This window comes from Bombina bombina, chromosome 9 (assembly GCF_027579735.1).
Source record: "Bombina bombina isolate aBomBom1 chromosome 9, aBomBom1.pri, whole genome shotgun sequence".
NCBI lineage: Eukaryota > Metazoa > Chordata > Amphibia > Anura > Bombinatoridae > Bombina > Bombina bombina.
Window position 1 is genome coordinate 227993070 of NC_069507.1, and position 21006 is coordinate 228014075.

General features: G+C 39.2%; 1 protein-coding gene across 1 annotated transcript in view; it reads left to right on the top strand.

The window, feature by feature from the left end:
- SHTN1 (shootin 1) overlaps positions 1-21006 on the top strand; it is a 467849-nt gene that overhangs the window by 213108 nt on the left and 233735 nt on the right. The gene's annotated exons all lie outside the window — the stretch shown is intronic.

Below are 21006 nucleotides of genomic sequence, written 5' to 3' on the forward strand. Positions count from 1 at the left end.
TAGAAAATTGCTTAAAATGCCATGCTCTATCTGAATCACGAAAGAAAAAAATTGGGTTCAGTGTCCCTTTAATGCTTTTATAAAAAATTAGCATCCATTTATTGCAATTATATTTCAATAATCAAACTCGCCATTTGATTTATTTGAAGGAGCCAATCTGGGTTTTAGTCCTCAGGCAACAAGGCCTATTCATAGTCATTAAAGTTGCATTATTTTTTTATGTTGTTATCTGACATAGCCAGTTAGGGGCAGATTTGTAGCAGAGTTAGCCTTGAGAACTCAGCAGGGATCATTTCAAATTCTGAGAATTAGAAATTTCTCAATTTTCAGGGCTAAATTGCACAAAAAGGGGGCCAAATAAATAATGTAAATATATTGCAGAATTGTTTCATTATGTATAACTGCACATTTTATATAAAAGTCTCAAGGTGTTTACTGTATTGAGGTGGGTGGTAATATTTTTACAGTATGAAGAAGTAAAGTATACATTCTGTGGTCATGGATAGTGACATTGCAATAGGGATCCCTTTAAAGGTACAGTACAATGCAGAAATAGTATGTTCTAATCAGTCATTTAAGTAAACAAGAAACCTACAAGTTTTCTTTCATGATTTAGAAAGGGTGTACAATAGTAAACAACTTTTCCAATTTATTTCTATTAACCAAATTGTTTTCTTCTCTTGGTATCCTTTATTGAAACATATGCCTGGGTAGTCTCAGGAGCAGCAATGCATTGGGAGCTTGCTGCTTATTGGTGGCTACACATATATGCCTCTTGTCATTGGCTCAACAAATTTGTTCAGCTAGCTCCCAGTAATATACTACTACTCCTTCAACAAAGGATACCAAAAGAATTAAGCAAAGTAGATAAAAGAAGTAAATTGGAAAGATGATCTACTGTATGTGAATCATGAGAGAAAAATGTGGGTTTGGTTTATGTCTCTTTTTGTGTTACTTCTAGCGAGCTTAATATGTGTGTAACCCCTGCATGGACGTTGCACCTGGTGATTTGCAGCTGTGTGCGATTTCCGCTTTTTTTTCACTGGCCGTGTTCTGCTCTTGCGAGTGCGACTTTACACATGCTGTGTTCCTCACAGAACTGGGTGGCACTATGAAGTGGTTGGGTGGCGGCAGTGTAACACTTTGCAAAATTATAACATTTTCTGTTATTTATAAAGTTACTTGAGCTATCCAAAGCTAAAAATAATTTCATAACTAAATTGATTTAATAATATTTTTTTTATAACATTGAAACAATGTTTTAGCTATTGTTAGCTTAATATTGGCTACAATTTTAGCTGGGTGGTCAGTAAAATCAGCTGGGTTGTGTGCCCATTAAATAGCTCCTGAAGAGAACATTGATATGTGTGGTGAGTAAACATATATAACAAGTTAGGCTCAGTAATGCAAACATTACATGATTTAATGATTTGGAGGTTATAAGTTGATCTTTAGAATCTCCCTTTAAAGGATGACCAACACACTGTTCTTCAAAGCAGATATTCAAAGGAACCATCTTGGTTTAGCAGATTTTAGATTCTGTTTTGTCTAGTAATTTATAGCGAAGGTAGTCTTTTTTTTTTTTAGCCACAACAGAAAACAAAATCACAACCTCAAGATTATAAAAAGGCACTGGGACGCATTTAAGCAGCTGCAAATTTGACGCTGTGAAACAATGAGAGCGGCATGCAGCGTAATGATGCGGCTATGCACATTTAGTGTGTCCTGCCTTTTCTCCACTACGCGCTCAGCTGCGTCAGGTTCACGTAGCTGAACGCTCAGAGTTGAAATATTTTAACTTTAGAAGCGATGCGACGCGGCGAGAAGCAGCTGCTATGTCTCGCGCCGCATTGCTTTGTGTCACAGCCGACATGAAACCCAACATTTTTCTTTCATGATTCAGATAGAGAATAGGATTTTAAACAACTTTCTAATTTACTTCTATTATCTAATTTGTTTCATTCTCTTGGTATCATTTGTTGAAGGAGCAGCAATGCACTACTGGTTTCTAACTGACCACATGGGTGAGCCAATGACAATCAGTATATATATATATATATATATATATATATATATGCAGCCACCAATCAGCAGCTAGAACCTAGGTTCTTTGCTGCTCCTGAGCTTGCAAAGATAAACCTTTCAGCAAAGAATAACAAGAGAAGGAAACGCATTTAAATAATAGAAATAAACTGTAAAGTTGTTTAAAATTGTATTCTCTGTCTGAATCATGAAAGACAATTTTGGGGTTTCATGTCCCTTTAAGTCTGCTCTGGCCCACACTTGTCACCAGGGATCCAGCATTCGTTGGCAGAAGTTAAAGGGACAGTCTATTTAAAAATTGTTATTGTTTAAAAAGATAGATAATCCTTTTATTACCCATTCCCTAGTTTTATATAACCAACAATATTAATATACTTTTTACCTCTAGATTACCTTGTATCTAAGTCTCTGCAGACTGCCCCCTTTTAGACTTCCATTTTAGCCAATCAGTGCTGACTCCTAGGTAACTCCACGGGAGTGAGCACATTGTTATCCATATAACAAATATGAACTAGTGCTGTCTAACTGTGAAAAACTGTCAAAATGCACTGAGATAAGAGGCGGCCTCCAAGGGCTTAGAAATTAGCATCTGAACCTACCTAGGTTAAAGGGACACTGAACCCAAATGTTTTCTTTCAACAAGGAGAACAAGAAAATTAAGAACAATTTATAATAGAATTACATTGGAAAGTTGTTTAAAATGGTATGTTCTAACTGAGTCATGAAAGAAAAATGTTGTGTTTTTATGTCCCTTTAAAGGGACACTGAACCCAAATTTTTTCTTTTGTGTTTCAGAGCATGAAATTTTAAGCAACTTTCTAATTTATTCCTATTATCAATGTTTCTTTGTTCTCTTGCTATCTTTATTTGAAAAAGGCATCTAAGCTTTTCTCTTGGTTCAGATCCTGGGCAGCACTTTTTTATTGGTGGATGCATTTATCCACCAATCAGCAAGGACAACCCAGGTTGTTCACCAAAAATGGGCCTGCATCTAAACTTACATTCTTGCATTTCAAATAAAGATACCAAGAGAATCAAGAACATTTGATAATAGGAGTAAACTAGAAAGTTGCTTAAAATTTCATGCTTTATCTGAATCACGAAAGAAAAAAATTGGGTTCAGTTTCCCTTTAAGCTTTCAACAAAGAATACCAAGAGAACAAAGCAAATTTGATGGTAAAAGTTGTATAAAATTTCATATCCTGTCTGAGTCATGAAAGTTTAATTTTGAATAGACTGTCCCTTTAACTTCTACAGCTACACAGGTAAATAGAAACACCTATACAAGTGTGACAACATAAATTGGTTCTATTCCATGCAGGAAACTTTAATTTAAAAAAAAAAAAGAGAGAAAAAAAAATACTATAGTACATTTTAAAACATTCTGGCCTAGATTTGGAGTTTGGCGGTAGAAGGGCTGTTAACGCTCTGCGGGTTTTTTTCTGGCCGCACCATAAATTTAACTCTGGTATCGAGAGTTCAAACAAATGCTGCGTTAGGCTCCAAAAAAGGAGCGTAGAGCATTTTTACCGCAAATGCAACTCTCGATACCAGAGTTGCTTACGGACGCGGCCAGCCTCAAAAACGTGCTCGTGCACGATTCTCCCATAGGAAACAATGGGACTGTTTGAGCTGAAAAAAAACCTAACACCTGCAAAAAAGCAGCGTTCAGCTCCTAACGCAGCCCCATTGTTTCCTATGGGGAAACACTTCCTACGTGTGCACCTAACACTCTAACATGTACCCCGAGTCTAAACACCCCTAACCTTACACTTATTAACCCCTATTCTGCCGCCCCCGCTATCGCTGACCCCTGCATATTTTTTTTAACCCCTAATCTGCCGCTCCGTAAACCGCTGCAACCTACGTTATCCCTATGTACCCCTAATCTGCTGCCCTAACATCGCCGACCCCTATATTATATTTATTAACCCCTAATCTGCCCCCCTCAACGTCGCCGACACCTGCCTACACTTATTAACCCCTAATCTGCCGAGCGGACCTGAGCGCTACTATAATAAAGTTATTAACCCCTAATCCGCCTCACTAACCCTATCATAAATAGTATTAACCCCTAATCTGCCCTCCCTAACATCGCCGACACCTAACTTCAATTATTAACCCCTAATCTGCCGAGCGGACCTCACCGCTATTCTAATAAATGTATTAACCCCTAAAGCTAAGTCTAACCCTAACACTAACACCCCCCTAACTTAAATATAATTTACATCTAACGAAATTAATTAACTCTTATTAAATAAATGATTCCTATTTAAATCTAAATACTTACCTGTAAAATACATCCTAATATAGCTACAATATAAATTATAATTATATTATAGCTATTTTAGGATTAATATTTATTTTACAGGCAACTTTGTAATTATTTTAACCAGGTACAATAGCTATTAAATAGTTAAGAACTATTTAATAGTTACCTAGTTAAAATAATAACAAATTTACCTGTAAAATAAATCCTAACCTAAGATATAATTAAACCTAACACTACCCTATCAATACATTAATTAAATAAACTACCTACAATTACCTACAATTAACCTAACACTACACTATCAATAAATTAATTAAACACAATTCCTACAAATAAATACAATTAAATAAACTAGCTAAAGTACAAAAAATAAAAAAGAACTAAGTTACAAAAAATAAAAAAATATTTACAAACATAAGAAAAATATTACAACAATTTTAAACTAATTACATCTACTCTAAGCCCCCTAATAAAATAACAAAGCCCCCCAAAATAAAAAATTCCCTACCCTATTCTAAATTAAAAAAGTTACAAGCTCTTTTACCTTACCAGCCCTGAACAGGGCCCCTTGCGGGGCATGCCCCGAGAATTTCAGCTCTTTTGCCTGTAAAAAAAAACATACCATACCCCCCCCAACATTACAACCCACCACCCACATACCCCTAATCTAACCCAAACCCCCCTTAAAGAAACCTAACACTAAGCCCCTGAAGATCTTCCTACCTTGTCTTCACCATCCAGGTATCACCGATCCGTCCTGGCTCCAACATCTTCATCCAACCCAAGCGGGGGTTGGTGATCCATCATCCGGTGGCTGAAGAGGTCCAGAAGAGGCTCCAAAGTCTTCCTCCTATCCGGCAAGAAGAGGACATCCGGACCGGCAAACATCTTCTCCAAGCGGCATCTTCGATCTTCTTCCATCCGGTGCGGAGCGGGTCCATCTTGAAGCAGGCGACGCGGATCCATCCTCTTCTTCCGTTGTCTCCCGACGAATGACGGTTCCTTTAAGGGACATCATCCAAGATGGCGTCCCTCGAATTCCGATTGGCTGATAGGATTCTATCAGCCAATCGGAATTAAGGTAGGAATTTTCTGATTGGCTGATGGAATCAGCCAATCAGAATCAAGTTCAATCCGATTGGCTGATCCAATCAGCCAATCAGATTGAGCTCGCATTCTATTGGCTGATCGGAGAAGAAGATCGAAGATGCCGCTTGGAGAAGATGTTTGCCGGTCCGGATGTCCTCTTCTTGCCGGATAGGAGGAAGACTTTGGAGCCTCTTCTGGACCTCTTCAGCCACTGGATGATGGATCGCCAACCCCCGCTTGGGTTGGATGAAGATGTTGGAGCCAGGACGGATCGGTGATACCTGGATGGTGAAGACAAGGTAGGAAGATCTTCAGGGGCTTAGTGTTAGGTTTCTTTAAGGGGGGTTTGGGTTAGATTAGGGGTATGTGGGTGGTGGGTTGTAATGTTGGGGGGGGTATGGTATGTTTTTTTTTACAGGCAAAAGAGCTGAAATTCTCGGGGCATGCCCCGCAAGGGGCCCTGTTCAGGGCTGGTAAGGTAAAAGAGCTTGTAACTTTTTTATTTTGGGGGGCTTTGTTATTTTATTAGGGGGCTTAGAGTAGGTGTAATTAGTTTAAAATTGTTGTAATATTTTTCTTATGTTTGTAAATATTTTTTTATTTTTTGTAACTTAGTTCTTTTTTATTTTTTGTACTTTAGCTAGTTTATTTAATTGTATTTATTTGTAGGAATTGTGTTTAATTAATTTATTGATAGGGTAGTGTTAGGTTTAATTATATCTTAGGTTAGGATTTATTTTACAGGTAAATTTGTTATTATTTTAACTAGGTAACTATTAAATAGTTCTTAACTATTTAATAGCTATTGTACCTGGTTAAAATAATTACAAAGTTGCCTGTAAAATAAATATTAATCCTAAAATAGCTATAATATAATTATAATTTATATTGTAGCTATATTAGGATTTATTTTACAGGTAAGTATTTAGCTTTAAATAGGAATAATTTATTTAATAAGAGTTAATTAATTTCGTTAGATGTAAATTATATTTAAGTTAGGGGGGTGTTAGTGTTAGGGTTAGACTTAGCTTTAGGGGTTAATACATTTATTATAGTAGCGATGAGCTCCGGTCGTCAGATTAGGGGTTAATAATTGAAGGTAGGTGTCGGCGATGTTAGGGAGGGCAGATTAGGGGTTAATACTATTTATGATAGGGTTAGTGAGGTGGGTTAGGGGTTAATAACTTTATTATAGTAGCGGTGCGGTCCGCTCGGCAGATTAGGGGTTAATAAGTGTAGGTAGGTGTCGGCGACGTTGAGGGGGGCAGATTAGGGGTTAATAAATATAATATAGGGGTCGGCGGTGTTAGGGGCAGCAGATTAGGGGTACATAGGGATAACGTAGGTGGCGGCGCTTTGCGGTCGGAAGATTAGGGGTTAATTATTTTAAGTAGCTGGCGGCGACGTTGTGGGGGGCAGGTTAGGGGTTAATAAATGTAATACAGGGGTCAGCGGGGTTAGGGGCAGCAGATTAGGGGTACATAAGTATAACGTATGTGGCGGTCGGCAGATTAGGGGTTAAAATATTTTAATCGAGTGGCGGCGATGTGGGGGGAGCTCGGTTTAGGGGTACATAGGTAGTTTATGGGTGTTAGTGTACTTTAGGGTACAGTAGTTAAGAGCTTTATAAACCGGCGTTAGCCAGAAAGCTCTTAACTCCTGCTATTTTCAGGCGGCTGGAGTTTTGTCGTTAGAGCTCTAACGCTCACTTCAGAAATGACTCTAAATACCGGCGTTAGGAAGATCCCATTGAAAAGATAGGATACGCAAATGGCGTAGGGCGATCTGCTGTATGGAAAAGTCGCGGCTGAAAAGTGAGCGTTAGACCCTTTAATCACTGACTCCAAATACCAGCGGGCGGCCAAAACCAGCGTTAGGAGCCTCTAACGCTGGTTTTGACGGCTACCGCCGAACTCCAAATCTAGGCCTCTGTGTTCTTATATTATAGTTATTGATTCACGCAAATAACTGCATCTTACCTTAAAAGGCATTGTAATGTGAAAATTACACCCTGAAAGCCCATGTGTTTACCACAGTAAATGGGCTTAAATACATGTTTAAAGTCCTGTTTGCGAGATGCAGACAACTGGTCGGGTCATGCTACCTCTGAGTGGTAATTTATCTATGTGTTTAATCCCTTTGTAGGGGTTAAGCTTATAGACTTGCAGGGTCAGTAGTGCTAAAATGACACGATCTAACAAATTGAATGTCCCTTTAACTTATCTCCAATGTATGGTTTATTTATAGCCATAGATAAACCCTTTCCCCTTTAAAAAAAATGGTCGTACTTTACTGTTGTCCACATACAAATAGCATCTGATTTTATGCTGTCTGTAATATCTTCACAATAAATGGCAAATTTTTTACAAAGAAAAAAAAATGACTAAAAAATATATGGTGTCTCACAATTTCAGTGTTTTCAATTGAAAAGACGGCGAAAGCTGCAAATTTGCAGGTGATTGTTTAGAAAAACAAACAGAGGGCAAAGGAAAAGGTTACTTCCTTTTGTATTACTGATTACCTCCGGGCTGATGAATTTACCAAGTCTGCAATTTTCTCTTCTCCATCTCATCAGAAGTCTCTTATTATTAAAGAATGTTTTTATCACTCGGTTATGTATTTTTGGTGGTGTAAAATGCATCTGAGCCACTTCATCAGAAAATGGATTACAGCAATTTTCCTCCAAATTTCATTAGCGATGCTGGACACGCGTCTCATACATCTCTCCAAGGCTTACGCTGAAATCATGCCAGCAAGAAACGCTTTAATTTTTACATGCATTAGCGAGGCTTTTTGCCTCATTATTTCTTTTTGTTTAGAGTGATCGCAATACCTTAGAAATCCTCAGGATATACTTACATTTGTTTTTTACTTGCTTTTCTGATATAAGGGTAGACAGTGGTGGAATTTATCATCGCACATAAAATAATAATGTCAAGTAAATGTTAAGAATTATGGGTATATTCTGCTGTCAATTCCATTTTGGAGGCTTAATATAATATATAAACATTATGCTCTAAAATAACCTTTTACTCAATGTAAAACTATTTTTGAAGATTGTAATCACATTAAATTAAACTGAATAGCACTATCTTTTAATCCCAGAGGCAGAACTTTTTTTTCACTTTCTGCAATAAGATTTTTTTAATGGAAAAATTTTCTGCAGGTTATTTTAAAATAAAATTCAATTTTAAATTAGGCAGTAACACTAAAGCACCAATTCAGTTGCAATGTGTTGATTAACTGGAGAAAAAAGTAATCGTAAATGTTTTATAATATATTGCAACAGTTGAAAATTGGATTGCAACTTAGCTGCAGATAAAAAGAAATGTAATTGTAAAATGTCTTGAATACATTTGTTTCCTTTTCTCTTGATCGAACATAGAGATGTAGTAATAAAAAGGTGCATTGGTCATAAGAATTTTACTTAGAAAACACACCTTTGCAGACTGGGGAAAGTTAGGGGGCTGTAAGCCAGTCAATACTGCATGTTTGACTTTTCACTTTAAACAGCACTTTGCTGTGGATGCGCTGTGTTAAGGAAAACTTACACAGTGCTGCCAGAGCATAGCTCTTTATGAAGAGAACAGCCTGATGTGGAGCAGCGCTGCAAGGTTAAAGAGGTAACAGTTCCTGCATGTGTCCTGTTCTTTCTGCAGAAATGCTGCATTTTCTGCTATGACATCTCAAATCACTTAAAGGGACACTGTACCCAAAAATGTTCTTTCGTGATTCAGATTGAGCATGAAATTTTAAGCAACTTTCTAATTTACTCCTATTATCAAATTTTCTTCATTCTCTTGGTATCTTTATTTGAAATGCAAGAATGTAAGTTTAGATGCCGGCCCATTTTTGGTGAACAACCTGGGTTGTCCTTGCTGATTGGTGGATAAATTCATCCACCAATAAAAAAAGTGCTGTCCAGAGTACTGAAACCAAAAAAAAGCTTAGATGCCTTCTTTTTCAAATAATGATAGCAAGAGAACGAAGAAAAATTGATAATAGGAGTAAATTAGAAAGTTGCTTAAAATTGCATGCTCTATCTGAATTACAAAAAGGAAAAATTTGGGTACAGTGTCCCTTTAATGTTCTGCCTTAGGGCTTTTAATATGGAAAAGCTGTTGAGTTAACACCTTCAGATATTTTATATAAAATGTTTAGTTTTGCATAATAAAACAACTTTGTGATGTACTTTACAGAAGTAAGTGGTAAAGTTGTTTCAAATCACAGGCTCTTTCTAAAACATGAAATAAAGGTGTTAAGGGTTTCATGTCCCTTTAATTAGCCAGATATGTTTGTGATATTATTATGGAGTATTTACATTTTCCCTTGTGCATAGAGCTTTTCCTCTGGAATGTGCGAATGCTACACATACGATGCTGTACTCTATAAATATTACTTTAGCATGTTACACTTTATAGGAAAAATATGTGCATTAGCACAGCAAATCCCTAAACGATGCAACCAATCCAATAAGTAGAATATTGTTGTAAGGAAAGTTCATGTATTTGTAATCATTTTGTTTCAGATATACACACTGCTAATGTTTCAGTGTGTAGGAGTAACAGAAAGCGCTATTCATTTTATTCAAATGCCTCCTGCAAGCAGAATTAGCTGACGCTTATTAGCTTCCTATAATTTTTTAACAAAAGAACACACAAAAGAAATTGTATTTTTTGTGTAATTAAGTACATAACATATCACATGATTCCAGTCTGCTGCAAGAAATATTTGTGTTGATCTGTACTTATGTGAGCCACAATAGAAAGGAAAAATATATATATTATCTATTGTTCATAATAATAGTGAACAGATCACAAATATCAATAAAAATAAAGAATAAGTGTTTGATAATAAAGAATATAAAATCAAAAGTATAGTCCTTAAAGTGTCTTCAAAATGTGACCTTCAAAAAAGGGAAAATAGTGCAAAGATAGTGTAATATTGTTTCACATACATTAAAATTGCAGTGAATAAAATGCCACATCCAATAGAGCAAACTATGCTCTATTTCTTTTCAATGGCATGGAGAGTCCACAAATCCATACAATTACTAGTGGGAATTCAACTCCTGGCAACCAGGTGGAGGCAAAGAACACCCTAGCAGAGCTGTTACGTATCACTTTCCCTCCCCATAAACCCCCAGTCATTTTTTGCCTTGTACATCAGGTGGATGTGGAAAGATGGTGTCTGAAGATATTAATCCTTTAATGGATACTTTTTCTTGCAAGCAAGGATTGGGGATATGCTGTTTCCATGTACTCCTCTTTAGTAAGAGTCTTGGTGGCTTTTAGCAGTTGGAAGATGGTGAGGTAGTCTTTGCTTACCTTCCAACATCTATGCTAACCCCTATATAGAAAACCAGGGTTGGTTACTCTGTTTTTCTTTTTTCTACAGGTCCCTGTCAGAAGTCGGTTAAGTCTGTCATACCTGAGATGCTGCTCCTGCCCGGTAGCTGAAGCTCCTAAGGTAAGTGCTTTTATTCCTTTAGGTGAGAAGGCCCAAGCACTTTGAGGGTTAATTCCCTCTTTATTTTTTCAGAATGGAGCTGACTAGAAATCTCTTCATGGTTGGGATTTATAGAAGGGCAGTAATTACTGGGCTCTGTGCTGCTGGATATTTGTGGCAGTTAAGCCAACGTGTGTGGGTAATCTTTGTTTAGGCTGTTCTCAGTAACCCATTGCTATATTTCTCTTTTTAAGTGTTTTTTTTTACTTAAAGAGACAGTCAAGTCCAAAAAAACCTTTCATGTTTCAAATAGGGCATGTAATTTTAAACAACTTTCCAATTTACTTTTGTCACCAATTTTGCTTTGTTCTTTGATATTCTTAGTTGAACGCTAAACCTAAGGAAGCTCAAATGATAATTTCTAAGCCCTTGAAGTCCGCCTCTTATCACATGCTTTTTTTATTTGCTTTTCACAACAGGGGAGAGCTAGTTCATGTAAACCATATAGATAACATTGTGATCACGCCCGTGGCTTGTGGCAGATACTGCACTAATTGGCTAAAATGAAAGTCAATAGATAATAAATAAAATGTCATGTGATCATGATGCTTAGATACAAGGTAATCACAGAGGTAAAAAGTGTATTAATATAACTGTTGGTTATGCAAAACTGGGAAATGGGTAATAAAGGGATTATCTATCTTTTAAAACAACAAAGAATCGGGTGTTGACTGTCTCTTTAAGAAAGATTTTATTTATTCTTATTTATATATGATCTAGATAAGAATTGGTGGCTGAGGCTTTTTCTGAACTTCATTTTCTCCAGCCTCACTTATAGTGTATCAGTCTTTGTATGGATTTTGTACACCTATTCTTGTCTAGGCAAAGTTTTTTTTCCGAAAAGTGATAGATTCCATTATTATTCCGGCTTGTCAGCCGGTATCTCGCAAAATGTACCTTTTCTGGTGTGATTCTAGGGGTTTCCCTTGGAGTCAGGTGAGGGTTCCTTGCATTCTGTCTTTTCTTCAGGAGAGCCTGGAGAAGAGCTAGATAGTCAATTTCTCTAAAGTTCCTGATTTCTGCCCTTTCAATTCTTTTGTCATATGTCTTAAATGACGACTTAAAAGATATTCAATCTTTTGTTCCGGCCTTGCTCAGAATCAGACCTGTGTTTAAGTCTGTTGCTTCTCTATGGTGCCTTAATCTGTTTTCTTAGGGTTCTGCAGTGGGCTCCGTCTTTGAGCCAATGCACTCTGTTGATTTATGTTAATTCTTACTATTACTTCTGCTTGTAGAGTTTTAGAGCTTTCGGCTCTGCAGTGTGATCCGCCCTTCTCTTATTTTTCATGCGGATGAGGGGTCCTTCGTACCAAATTTGGGATTTTTTTCCCATGGAGGTTTCTGAATATTAATCAGGAAATTGACATTCCTTCGTTCTGTCCTAATCCTTCTCTCATGAGGAACGTCTGTTGCATAACATGGAGGTTGTGCATGCTCTGAAGTTCTATCTGCAAGCAACTAGAGATTTTCGACAATCTACTGTCATATTTGTTGTATTCTCTGGTAGAAGTATGGGCAAGAAAGACACTACTTTCTTCTTTTTTTTTTCTTTTTTTTTCTTTTTTCTTTTTTTCTTCCTCTTTATTCTTCTTCTTCCTTTTTTTATTCTTTTTCTTCCTCTTTTCCTTCTTTTTCCTCATTTCCTGTTGGTTGAGAAGTGTTTATTCGGCTTATGAGTCAGCTGGACAACAGCCTCCTGAGAGGATTACAGCTCTTTCCACTAGGATTGTCTATTCTTCTTGGGCCTTTAAAAATGAAGATTCTGTGGAACAAATCTGTTAGGCAGTCACTTGGTCCTCATTGCTTTTCTCCAAATTCTACAATTCAATGTTTTTGCCTCAGCTGGGGCTTCTTTTGGGAGGAAATTTCAAGCGGTGGTGGCTTCTGTTTAGGTCTGCCTGTCTTGTTCTCTCTCCCTTCCATTCTGTGTCCTCTAGCTTAGGTATTGGTTCCCACTAGTAATTAAATGGATTCATGGACTATCCATGCCATTGGAAAGAAAACAAAATGTATGCTTACCTGATAAATTATTTTCTTTCCTGACATGGAGAGTCCATGGCCCGCCCTTATTAAATCAAGACGGCTTTTTGTCACTTTCTAAACCTCAGGCACCTCTATACCTTTTGTGTCCTCTTCTCTTTCCATATTCCTTCCGCTGAATGACTGGGGGTTTATGGAAAGGGGAAGTGATACTTAAAGGGACAGTTTACTCAAACATTTTCTCCCCTTTAATTTGTTCCCAATAATCCACTTTACCTGCTGGAGTGTATTAAATTTTTTACAAGTATTTCCATTACCCTTATATTGGCATATGAAATAGTTTATTTAGCCTGTGGTATCTCCACCCATCCTGAAAGTTTTTGGCCTCAAGGCCAAGCTGTGTTAACACAGCCAGTAGGAGAAATTACACTCCCAGTGGGTTATAGAAGATATAAGGTAATGAAATGTTAATTTCTCCAACATAGGTGTGTCCGGTCCACGGCGTCATCCTTACTTGTGGGATATTCTCTTCCCCAACAGGAAATGGCAAAGAGCCCAGCAAAGCTGGTCACATGATCCCTCCCAGGCTCCGCCTACCCCAGTCATTCTCTTTGCCGTTGTACAGGCAACATCTCCACGGAGATGGCTTAGAGTTTTTTAGTGTTTAACTGTAGTTTTTATTATTCAATCAAGAGTTTGTTATTTTGAAATAGTGCTGGTATGTACTATTTACTCAGAAACAGAAAAGAGATGAAGATTTCTGTTTGTATGAGGAAAATGATTTTAGCAACCGTCACTAAAATCCATGGCTGTTCCACACAGGACTGTTGAGAGCAATTAACTTCAGTTGGGGGAACAGTGAGCAGTCTCTTGCTGCTTGAGGTATGACACATTCTAACAAGACGATGTAGTGCTGGAAGCTGTCATTTTCCCTCTGGGATCCGGTAAGCCATGTTTATTACGATTGTAAATAAGGGCTTCAAAAAGGGCTTATTAAGACTGTAGACTTTTTTTGGGCTAAATCGATTGATTATTAACACATATTTAGCCTTGAGGAATCATTTTATCTGGGTATTTTGATATAATAATATCGGCAGGCACTGTTTTAGACACCTTATTCTTTAGGGGCTTTCCCAAAGCATAGGCAGAGCCTCATTTTCGCGCCGGTGTTGCGCACTTGTTTTTGAGAGGCATGGCATGCAGTCGCATGTGAGAGGAGCTCTGATACTTAGAAAAGACTTTCTGAAGGCGTCATTTGGTATCGTATTCCCCTTGGGGCTTGGTTGGGTCTCAGCAAAGCAGATACCAGGGACTGTAAAGGGGTTATAGTTCAAAACGGCTCCGGTTCCGTTATTTTAAGGGTTAAAGCTTCCAAATTTGGTGTGCAATACTTTTAAAGCTTTAAGACACTGTGGTGAAAATTTGGTGAATTTTGAACAATTCCTTCATGTTTTTTCGCATTTGCAGTAATAAAGTGTGTTCAGTTTAAAATTTAAAGTGACAGTAACGGTTTTATTTTAAAACGTTTTTTGTACTTGTTATCAAGTTTATGCCTGTTTAACATGTCTGAACTACCAGATAGACTGTGTTCTGAATGTGGGGAAGCCAGAATTCCTATTCATTTAAATAAATGTGATTTATGTGACAATGACAATGATGCCCAAGATGATTCCTCAAGTGAGGGGAGTAAGCATGGTACTGCATCATTCCCTCCTTCGTCTACACGAGTCTTGCCCACTCAGGAGGCCCCTAGTACATCTAGCGCGCCAATACTCCTTACTATGCAACAATTAACGGCTGTAATGGATAATTCTGTCAAAAACATTTTAGCCAAAATGAACACTTATCAGCGTAAGCGCGACTGCTCTGTTTTAGATACTGAAGAGCATGACGACGCTGATATTAATATTTCTGAAGGGCCCCTAACTCAGTCTGATGGGGCCAGGGAGGTTTTGTCTGAGGGAGAAATTACTGATTCAGGGAACATTTCTCAACAAGCTGAACCTGATGTGATTGCATTTAAATTTAAGTTGGAACATCTCCGCATTCTGCTTAAGGAGGTATTATCCACTCTGGATGATTGTGACAAGTTGGTCATCCCAGAGAAACTATGTAAAATGGACAAGTTCCTAGAGGTGCCGGGGCTCCCAGAAGCTTTTCCTATACCCAAGCGGGTGGCGGACATTGTTAATAAAGAATGGGAAAGGCCCGGTATTCCTTTCGTCCCTCCCCCCATATTTAAAAAATTGTTTCCTATGGTCGACCCCAGAAAGGACTTATGGCAGACAGTCCCCAAGGTCGAGGGAGCGGTTTCCACTTTAAACAAACGCACCACTATACCCATAGAGGATAGTTGTGCTTTCAAAGATCCTATGGATAAAAAATTAGAAGGTTTGCTTAAAAAGATGTTTGTTCAGCAGGGTTACCTTCTACAACCAATTTCATGCATTGTCCCTGTCGCTACAGCCGCATGTTTCTGGTTCGATGAGCTGATAAAGGCGGTCGACAGTGATTCTCCTCCTTATGAGGAGATTATGGACAGAATCAATGCTATCAAATTGGCTAATTCTTTCACCCTAGACGCCACTTTGCAATTGGCTAGGTTAGCGGCTAAGAATTCTGGGTTTGCTATTGTGGCGCGCAGAGCGCTTTGGTTGAAATCTTGGTCGGCTGATGCGTCTTCCAAGAACAAGCTACTTAACATTCCTTTCAAGGGGAAAACGCTGTTTGGCCCTGACTTGAAAGAGATTATCTCGGATATCACTGGGGGTAAGGGCCACGCCCTTCCTCAGGATCGGCCTTTCAAGGCAAAAAATAAACCTAATTTTCGTCCCTTTCGTAGAAACGGACCAGCCCAAAGTGCTACGTCCTCTAAGCAAGAGGGTAATACTTCTCAAGCCAAGCCAGCTTGGAGACCAATGCAAGGCTGGAACAAGGGAAAGCAGGCCAAGAAACCTGCCACTGCTACCAAGACAGCATGAAATGTTGGCCCCCGATCCGGGACCGGATCTGGTGGGGGGCAGACTCTCTCTCTTCGCTCAGGCTTGGGCAAGAGATGTTCTGGATCCTTGGGCGCTAGAAATAGTCTCCCAAGGTTATCTTCTGGAATTCAAGGGACTTCCCCCAAGGGGGAGGTTCCACAGGTCTCAGTTGTCTTCAGACCACATAAAAAGACAGGCATTCTTACATTGTGTAGAAGACCTGTTAAAAATGGGAGTGATTCATCCCGTTCCATTGAGAGAACAAGGGATGGGGTTCTACTCCAATCTGTTTATAGTTCCCAAAAAAGAGGGAACGTTCAGACCAATCTTAGATCTCAAGATCTTAAACAAGTTTCTCAAGGTTCCATCGTTCAAGATGGAAACCATTCGAACTATTCTTCCTTCCATCCAGGAAGGTCAATTCATGACCACGGTGGATTTAAAGGATGCGTATCTACATATTCCTATCCACAAGGAACATCATCGGTTCCTGAGGTTCGCATTCCTGGACAAACATTACCAGTTCGTGGCGCTTCCTTTCGGATTAGCCACTGCTCCAAGGATTTTCACAAAGGTACTAGGGTCCCTTCTAGCTGTGCTAAGACCAAGGGGCATTGCTGTAGTACCTTACTTGGACGACATTCTGATTCAAGCGTCGTCCCTTCCTCAAGCAAAGGCTCACACGGACATTGTCCTGGCCTTTCTCAGATCTCACGGATGGAAAGTGAACGTGGAAAAGAGTTCTCTATCTCCGTCAACAAGGGTTCCCTTCTTGGGAACAATAATAGACTCCTTAGAAATGAGGATTTTTCTGACAGAGGCCAGAAAAACAAAACTTCTAGACTCTTGTCGGATACTTCATTCCGTTCCTCTTCCTTCCATAGCTCAGTGCATGGAAGTGATCGGGTTGATGGTAGCGGCAATGGACATAGTTCCTTTTGCACGCATTCATCTAAGACCATTACAACTGTGCATGCTCAGTCAGTGGAATGGGGACTATACAGACTTGTCTCTGAAGATACAAGTAAATCAGAGGACCAGAGACTCACTCCGTTGGTGGCTGTCCCTGGACAACCTGTCACGAGGGATGACATTCCGCAGACCAGAGTGGGTCATTGTCACGACCGACGCCAGTCTGATGGGCTGGGGCGCGGTCTGGGGATCCCTGAAAGCTCAGGGTCTTTGGTCTCGGGAAGAATCTCTTCTACCGATAAATATTCTGGAACTGAGAGCGATATTCAATGCTCTCAAGGCTTGGCCTCAGCTAGCGAGGGCCAAGTTCATACGGTTTCAATCAGACAACATGACAACTGTTGCGTACATCAACCATCAGGGGGGAACAAGGAGTTCCCTGGCGATGGAAGAAGTGACCAAAATCATTCTATGGGCGGAGTCTCACTCCTGCCACCTGTCTGCTATCCACATCCCAGGAGTGGAAAATTGGGAAGCGGATTTTCTGAGTCGTCAGACATTGCATCCGGGGGAGTGGGAACTCCATCTGGAAATCTTTGCCCAAGTCACTCAGCTGTGGGGCATTCCAGACATGGATCTGATGGCCTCTCGTCAGAACTTCAAAGTTCCTTGCTACGGGTCCAGATCCAGGGATCCCAAGGCGGCTCTAGTGGATGCACTAGTAGCACCTTGGACCTTCAAACTAGCTTATGTGTTCCCGCCGTTTCCTCTCATCCCCAGGCTGGTAGCCAGGATCAATCAGGAGAGGGCGTCGGTGATCTTGATAGCTCCTGCGTGGCCACGCAGGACTTGGTACGCAGATCTGGTGAATATGTCATCGGCTCCTCCTTGGAAGCTACCTTTGAGACGAGACCTTCTTGTTCAGGGTCCGTTCGAACATCCGAATCTGGTTTCACTCCAGCTGACTGCTTGGAGATTGAACGCTTGATCTTATCGAAGCGAGGATTCTCAGATTCTGTTATCGATACTCTTGTTCAGGCCAGAAAGCCTGTAACTAGAAAGATTTACCACAAAATTTGGAAAAAATATATCTGTTGGTGTGAATCTAAAGGATTCCCTTGGGACAAAGTTAAGATTCCTAGGATTCTATCCTTCCTTCAAGATGGATTGGAAAAAGGATTATCTGCAAGTTCCCTGAAGGGACAGATTTCTGCCTTGTCTGTGTTACTTCACAAAAAGCTGGCCGCTGTGCCAGATGTTCAAGCCTTTGTTCAGGCTCTGGTTAGAATTAAGCCTGTTTACAAACCTTTGACTCCTCCTTGGAGTCTCAATTTAGTTCTTTCAGTTCTTCAGGGGGTTCCGTTTGAACCCTTGCATTCCGTTGATATTAAGTTATTATCTTGGAAAGTTTTGTTTTTAGTTGCAATTTCTTCTGCTAGAAGAGTTTCAGAATTATCTGCTCTGCAGTGTTCTCCTCCTTATCTGGTGTTCCATGCAGATAAGGTGGTTTTACGTACTAAACCTGGTTTTCTTCCAAAAGTTGTTTCTAACAAAAACATTAACCAGGAGATTATCGTACCTTCTCTGTGTCCGAAACCAGTTTCAAAGAAGGAACGTTTGTTGCACAATTTGGATGTTGTTCGCGCTCTAAAATTCTATTTAGATGCTACAAAGGATTTTAGACAAACATCTTCCTTGTTTGTTGTTTATTCCGGTAAAAGGAGAGGTCAAAAAGCAACTTCTACCTCTCTCTCTTTTTGGATTAAAAGCATCATCAGATTGGCTTACGAGACTGCCGGACGGCAGCCTCCCGAAAGAATCACAGCTCATTCCACTAGGGCTGTGGCTTCCACATGGGCCTTCAAGAACGAGGCTTCTGTTGATCAGATATGTAGGGCAGCGACTTGGTCTTCACTGCACACTTTTACCAAATTTTACAAGTTTGATACTTTTGCTTCTTCTGAGGCTATTTTTGGGAGAAAGGTTTTGCAAGCCGTGGTGCCTTCCATTTAGGTGACCTGATTTGCTCCCTCCCTTCATCCGTGTCCTAAAGCTTTGGTATTGGTTCCCACAAGTAAGGATGACGCCGTGGACCGGACACACCTATGTTGGAGAAAACAGAATTTATGTTTACCTGATAAATTACTTTCTCCAACGGTGTGTCCGGTCCACGGCCGGCCTGGTTTTTTTTTTTAATCAGGTCTGATAATTTATTTTCTTTAACTACAGTCACCACGGTACCATATGGTTTCTCCTATGCAAATATTCCTCCTTAACGTCGGTCGAATGACTGGGGTAGGCGGAGCCTGGGAGGGATCATGTGACCAGCTTTGCTGGGCTCTTTGCCATTTCCTGTTGGGGAAGAGAATATCCCACAAGTAAGGATGACGCCGTGGACCGGACACACCGTTGGAGAAAGTAATTTATCAGGTAAACATAAATTCTGTTTTTCCTGTTTTCTCCAGTATTGGTGATTGGTTTATGGACAGATATAAGATAAAGCAGCAGGTATATTTACACAATGTAATAAAGTAATGAGATACAAGCTCAACCCATTTTATTAGGTTGTGGCTTCAAAACCCAAAATCAGCTAATTCATATACACAAATAAGCCTTAAAAAAGCAAATCACATACATTTTATGCTCTGCAGCTGGTAAAAAAGTAATTGGAAACACATTAAAGGGACATAATACTCATTTGCTAAATCACTTGAAACTGATGCAGTATAACTGTAAAAAGCTGACAGGAAAATATCACCTGAGCATCTCTATGTAAAAAAGGAAGATATTTTACCTCACAATTTATTCAGCTCACCAGAGTAAGTTCTGTGTAAAAAGTTATACTCAGCTGCTCCCAGCTACAGGTAAAAAAAATAAAAAAAAATGAAGAAATGAACAGCAGCCAATCAGCATCAGCAGTGCTGAGGTCATGAACTCTTACTGTGATCTCATGAGATTTGACTTAACTCTCATGAGATTTCATAGTAAGCTTCCTTTACCTGATTGGTGAAATAATATGAGAGTGCACGAAGCTCATCCTTTCAGTTGTCCTGGGGACACACATACTAATATGCTGCTTAGAAATCCTTTACAATGGGAGGTGGCTACTGAGGAACTTTTGAGGTAAAATATCTTTCTTTTTTACATAGAGATGTTCAGGAGATATTTTCTAATCAGCTTTTTACAGCTATGCTGCATCACTTTCAAGTGTTTAAACATTTGGGTATTATGGCCCTTTAAGGAAAAACTATTTTATAGTATATGGTCACTTTAACAGCTCTGCTGGGGGGTTCTTTGCCTCCACCTGTTGGCCAGGAGTTGAATTCCCAATGGATTCATGGACTCTCCATGCCAGAAAAAAGAAAATAATTTATCAGGCAAGCTAGCTGTATGATTTAAGGCATCATACATGTTCGGCCTCCGGAAATAGCCATATTGTAGACATTTAAGGGATAAAATAATTTAATACAAATATTCATAAAACAATAAAATCTATTTAAAAGCAAGGGATAGACAGTCAAAGCTGTGAGAACACACACAGTATGCCGCAAGTCCTGACCACATAATAACCGCTATTATGTACAACCAAATGTGGTTAAAACAGTTCCACTAAGGAACTTGTTGATGTGATCAAGTCTCATATACTTAATGTGATGTAATTCCCTTGTAGACTCGTGTTTCGCCTTTCCTCTGGCTTTTTCAACTATATATATTGCTCATGTAGTCATGCCTGTAGCCCCTGTATCCTACAAGTGGCCTGACAATACAGTTTACCCTTATGTTGGCTCCTCAGCAAAAGTGTTTAGCTCCTCAGTGTGTTACCATTTTTTTCCCAAAATCCCTTAGTTGCATCTAAAATAAGGTAAGTAAAATTGTAGAGAAGTTTTAATTTTATTGAAAATCTGATATTTTTTTTGCTTATTAAAATGATTATTCTTGTTATAATTGTTGAGGTGTTGACCAATCTACCAATAGAGCTTTGAAAGTTATTATTTTTGGCCAGTGAGTTTCACTTTTCATCTGAACAGGTAGTTTTTGTCTGTGTTTAATTACTGATTTCACATGCACAATAGATATGTTTAATTTCCCTTTAAGTGGATGATGTGAGTGGACAGGGAATTCATATGAAATATTTGTATTGTCTGGGGTATGAAAATGGGATATTATTTCCTGCCTCAGGGGAGTGTCTGACTACTGAAGGGTAAGTCTCCAAGGACCACC